Here is a 6000-nt window from a genome sequence, read left to right on the forward strand (position 1 = left end):
GAAATGCAAACTAAAAGAAAATAAAATTCATTCCTCTTATTCCCACATTGCAGACATGGGGATGAGTCGCTTAGATTCGGTGTCAAAGAAGGAATTGCTGCCTGGCTCTCAGAGGAGGGTGCCTGGCTAACAGCCTCTGTTAGGGCTTTTAGGATCCCCCCACCCCTTTAAAGCTGACTTCCTGCTGATCTCAGGGTAACCCCCAAACAATGATCAGGCAAGGCCATGGTAGCCAAAGTCATGTAACCCAAGGTCTAGGAAGATAAAGGCCTCTGCAGCCCCCTCTACCCCTCCAGTTGGCAATCTGCGCCTGAGCCGCTGTTGGGGCGTTAGGCCTCTGCGAGCCAGTCTGAGAGTCCCTGCCCAGTCTTCTTCTTTCCCTGTCCTCGCAGCATGTGTTACTCCCACGAAACCCTTTTTCACCAATTGCAATAAAATACACAAAACATACCATTTACCTCATTAACCATTTTTAAATATCCTGCTCAGCAGCATTTTAAGAGCAACCCACCTCCAGAAATCTTTCATCTTTCAAGACTGAAACTCTGCAGTCATTAAACCACTCCCCACACTTTTCTCCACAGCCCCTGTTAACGGTTATTCTGCTTTCTGCTTCTATGAATTTGACTTGAAGATACCTCATAGGAGTGGGACCATGCACTTTTTTTTTTTTTTTGTGGGACCCTCCCAGCGGCCAGGGATCGAACCGGGGCTGCAGAGACTGCGGGCAGCCTCACAGCCCAGAGCTCAACCACTGCGCCACCAGAGGAGGCCCCATACACTGTCTTTTTATGACTCATTTTGATCACTTCATATAATATTCCCAAAATTTGTCCATGTTGTAGCATGTGTCAGATTTCCTTGCTTTTTCTAAGTTAAAGAATATTCCATTCTATGTAAATACCATGTTTTGTTCATCCATCCATATATCCATGGCTATTTACTTTGGTAGCTTCTACCTTTTGGCTACTGTGAATAAAGCCGCTATGGGCACAGGTTTGCAAATATCTCTGAGACTCAATTAATTTGGATATATACCCAGAAGAGGAATTTCTGTATCGTATGACAACTATTTTTAATTTTTTGAGGAAACACCACACTGCTCCCCACAGTGACCGGATCATTCTGCACTCCCATAGTGAACAGATTTTATTTTCTCCACATCCTCATCAGCACTTGTTATTTTCTGGTTTTTTTGTTTGTTTTTTAAGATTTACCTATTTATTTATACAAGCACTGGGTACAGTCAGAAGCGCGGGAGAGTGAGAGAATTCACCAGAGCCAGAGCGGGGAGCAGAGCAGGCAGAAGGACCGAAGTACACTGCTGAGGGGAGCAGTGGGCGGCAGGAGAGATCTGCGCGCCTTGCGGGACCCTCCTCCGGTGGCCGGGGAGCAGCTGGGGATCGAACCGGCGCCACAGAGGCCGTGGGCAGCTTCTCAACCCAGCGCTCAACCACTGCGCCACAGGGGAGGCCCTATTTTCTGGGTTTTTTTGATGGCAGCCATCCTAGAGGGTGTGAGATGGTATCCCATCGGGCATTTTCTTTTTTCATTGAGATGTAATTGACAAACATTGTTAGTTTCAGGTGTACATCTTAATGATTTGATAAGTGTTATCTCTTGCACAATGATCACAAGTCTAATTAACATCTGTCACCATGTATATTTATGCAATTTTTTTCCTGATGACAACTTTTAAGATTTACTCTCTTAGCTTCTCTAAAGTATACACTACAGTATTATTAACTGTATTTACCAGGCTATGCATCATTTCCAAGGGATTATTGTTTTATAAATAAAAGGGAAGTTTGTACCTTTTGGGTTGTAGTGCCAGCAGGCACAGGGCAGGATCACAATCCTTCTGGCAGATGGATAAAGGAGAGTCCCGGAGCCCTCTGAATTTTTTAGACTTTAATTCTCTCTCAGGGAACCAGGTCCACAGGCGCAGCAGGTAGGGAGGCTGGCATGTGAGGAGGCAGACTGCAAGGGGCAGGAAGACCAATGTGCAGGTTTTCTAGGATCCCATGCAGACTGGGTAAGGGAGGAGTCAGAGTCCTCAGTGGTTTTTTGCAGGTCTTTTATTGGGATTTACCCAGTACACAGCAGGCAAGGGTGCTGGGGGACCGGGAGGCTGGCAGGCCTCCCAGCCCCCAGCAAGTCCTCACTCTATCTGGGCTCTCCGGTGATCTCTGCTTCTGCTTCTTTGCTTCTCTCTCGGCTTCTCTTTCTGCGTTTGCTGGTGTCCACGTGACTCCGCCCTTAAAAGCCCAGTCTCAGCCCAGGTGAATCCCATCTACCTCTGCCCACACCCTATTCCAGGTGCCCGCCATCAGGCATGCATTCAGGACCGCAAGGATCCATCATTTATCCTGATGGTGGGAGGGCAGAAAAGCCTGACATTTTTCCTTACCCTACACAGGCACAGGCCTAGCAGGGGGCACTGGGGGGCAGGCAGGCAACTGAACCTCCCAGCCCCCTCACAAATCTTAATATTCATTCTCTGGGCTCTCTCTGGCGTTCTCTCTACTCACGTTGTCTCGTGGTCTCGCCTTTTCTGTACTCAGACTACTTGCCCCCAGCTTTCAGCCCCACCTCTAGGCTCAGGTGTGCACAATCAGGAGCCGTGCCCCCTTGTTCATGCTCCCAGATGCCTTCTGCATCAACATGATCAAGGCTAGTGCTACATAAAGCCTGATGAACTCATTCACCCTACAGTGCTATTATTACATTAGACCACAAGGCCGATCAATGCTTATCCCACTATCCAGCCACTTCTAAACTGTCTTTGCCCTGGAACTGCTAACCTAGGAACCTCCTGACTTTACTGTCAGAGATTCCTGACACCAAGGAAGGAGTAAGGGCAGACAGAGCAAGGTCATGCAGGACAAGAAACAAGCCCCACCTTCTCCTCACCCAAGTGCTGGCTGTGACTTCAAGTCCAGCACTTAGGCATCCCAAGTTGTCTTCTCTAAATTAGCAATGATGAGTGCCTTCTGCTTGAAGTTGTTATGAGCATCAAATAGGGTCACATGTGGAAAAGTAATTTATAGATAAAATAATATAAATTTCTGTTGTATTTTCTTAGTAATCAGTCACTGTGGTGCCAGTATTTGCTACCCAGGATTTGTTGGGAGAGCAGGACAGGCCAGACTCAACTCTCATGTAACAAACAACTCACTGCAGCTGGTCAAACTTTTGCCAAATTGAGCTAGGATCCCATCAGTGATGATCCTGGAGGTGTCAGCTCAGTCGTGGCAGCTTTTTGACTAGCACTGAGTAGCCACAGCAGCCAGCTTGGAGACTTTCTTGAGTCCCTGAACTTTCAAGGATACCTGGGGTTAAGCTCTCACTGAAACAACCACGGGTTCCAGAGAAGGCCTGTAGAATCCCCTGGCAGAATAAGTAAATGCCTTTGGTTCCAGGCCTCAGGGTAAAGTTACTGGCACTTAGATGTGAAGAATTGCAGACTGTCTCACTCGTCCTTGGGAAAAGTTGCAGCCTATATGCAAGTACCCAAAGGTGGAGCCCACAGGAATTCAACATTACCAATCTCCTCAGTTTCTGAGATAAGCTAACTCCATCTGAGGAAGCTTCTCCCCACCCACTGTACTCCCCACAACATCCAACACCCTCTCACCCCCCCTGCAATCATGCTGCTGAAGTCAACAAAATTTAATTTACTTGAAATCTTTACTTTTGCACAGAAAGATGAAGAAAATGTTTGCCATGATCTCTATATGATTATAAATGCCTGTGCCCCTTACTCTCGTTAAGGAAGCTTTCTGATTTTTGTATTGAAACACCTGAAATATGACACTGTTTAATCTTGTGGTCAAGGGGAACTAAATTGGAATTGAGGATGCAGTCTGTTCCCAAGGGTAAGGATCAAGATTTGGGGAGATAGAAAGTTTGACATTGTTGACACCTCTAAATACAGCAGTCTGTCAAACAGACATGCCCAACAGCTCAAAGTCTTCCTCTAGCCACAGTGTTAACACTTACTAGGAAAAAATGCACTGGTGTCAAGTTAAAAATCGAAATTTATATTCTCCAAGCTCCTGTGGTTTCAAAGGTAGAGAAAAAGAGAGGTAAAGATGGAAATTTACAAAGCAACTATTTTAGACTAATTTAGACTCAGCAAGTTAATAGTATTTGTACAGGTGCATGACTAAATAAAGCTAAAGAATATTTATAAGTAGCATCTCTCTCCTGCCTCACACACCAACTTGAAACAAGTCAATCTGTTTCTGAACTTTCTAAATCTTTCACCGTTTCCTTGGAGTCCATCTCCTCCCAAATAACCTCCACAAGCCCCCTGTAGAGTCAGGACAGGCCACAGTGCAGGTTTTCTGATCCAGCAGACTGGGTAAAGGAGGAATAAGAGTCCTCAGTGGCTTTTGCAGGCTTTTATTGGGATTTACCTGGTACATAGCAGGCAGGGGTGCTGGGGGGCCAGGAGGCTGGCAGGCCTCCCAGCCGCCAGCAAGTCTTCACTCTATCTGGGCTCTCCGGCCTTCTCTCGTATTCTCTCTTCTTCTCTCGGCTTCTGTTTGTTCTTGGCTTCTGCTGGGGTCCCCATGACGCCGCCCTTAAAAACCCCGTCTTAGCCCAGGTGAATCCCATCTACCTATGCCCACACCCTACTCCAGGTGCCCGCCATCAGGCATGCATTCAGGACCGCAAGGATCCATCATCTATCCTGATGGCGGGAGGGCAGAAAAGCCTGATTCATTTTCCTTACCCTACACCCCTCACCCGTGATCCTTCCCAAGGGCCCCCTCTTGCCATAGCCCCCCGCCCCGCCCCCTTTGTTACTCTTGGCTGCTTCAATCTCTATTGCCATCTACTCCATCTGCCTGAGGGATTCAGCTTCCTTAAATCTAGTAGATTTCTTTGGCTACGTAGACCCAGATGTCATGAAACAAATTGGTATATTCCTATTCTCTCGATTGTTCTTGTATTCTCCACTGCAGAATATCTCAAACTGGAATCCCTCCTCCTCTCTATCTGGGGTCACACCCAGTATTATTCCTATGTCTCCTTCTGTGCCCTTTCAACTCCTTCTTGCAGGATCTTCCCTTAAATCTACCAGAGTATGTTTCCATGACTATCTTAAGCTGTCTGAGCTATTGAGTCTATTTATAGATCAGGGTTAATATGCAGGTTTAGGTGCTAACAGCTGTCTTCTAGCCCCTTCCAATCCTGATATTTCTGTATATCTGTGAACAGCCTTATCTTCCACCCATGATCATCAACCTCAGAGACATTTGAATGTTTACTTGCTCTTCCAGTAACCTAATATCCACTAACATTTAGTTAAGTCACCACTCTATTTCCTTCAGTGTCCTCAAGCTCATCTTCCCCCATCACCACCTCCACTGCCATTGTTTTAGTTCAGACTCTCATTTCACTCCAGGTTTAGTGAAATGTTACACTTCTCATTTCCCTGCCTCTACTGTGCCACACTCCACCTTCAGTTATGATGATTCATAATTTCAGGAGTGTTATGAGCCACCCCAGTCCAGCTAGGTTCACCCTTGGCTCCAGCAGCTTAAAAGAGAATTTTGGAGCCCTTGACATCATCTTCGCAGGTTCTTAGTGAACAAGGGAAAACAGCCAGCAAGAAGACAGCAACTTGAACAGCTGCTCTCCCCAGCGGGATGCTGCCCTTTAGCCACTCCTTTTGAGGCCCAGGGCTGCACACTAACGCATGCGCACTCCCACACTCCCTGGTCCCAGGTATCTGTGGTCATGGGAGGAGGTACCTCAGGTACTGGTCATAGAGGCTACTAGCCAGAGGGCATGAAAAAGCCCGATGAATTGATTTACCCCACAAGGAGTTAAGAGTTTGCAATCTCCAAATCTGTTGGAACTGGAGACCTGGTCCTGGCAAAGGTTATTAGGTAGAGAGGAACCCAGGATTCGGGCACTGAGGGTCACCTCCACTGATCATTAGGGATTCAAGCTTCCTTCTATGTGGTGGGTCCCAGAAGTGTGTGG

At 46.9% G+C, this 6000-nt stretch overlaps 1 long non-coding RNA gene across 1 annotated transcript in view; it reads right to left on the bottom strand.

The window, feature by feature from the left end:
- The window catches only part of LOC129146711 (uncharacterized), a 71988-nt gene extending 69978 nt beyond the window's left edge, over positions 1 to 2010 (bottom strand). The window contains exon 1 of the long non-coding RNA XR_008553768.1: positions 1815 to 2010. This is a non-coding gene — a long non-coding RNA (uncharacterized LOC129146711). The remainder of the gene's footprint in view (positions 1 to 1814) is intronic.
- Positions 2011 to 6000: the final 3990 nt, after the last annotated feature.

Source organism: Talpa occidentalis, unplaced genomic scaffold (assembly GCF_014898055.3).
Source record: "Talpa occidentalis isolate TD23 unplaced genomic scaffold, MPIMG_talOcc4v2.1 talOcc4.4, whole genome shotgun sequence".
NCBI classification, from domain to species: Eukaryota; Metazoa; Chordata; class Mammalia; order Eulipotyphla; family Talpidae; genus Talpa; species Talpa occidentalis.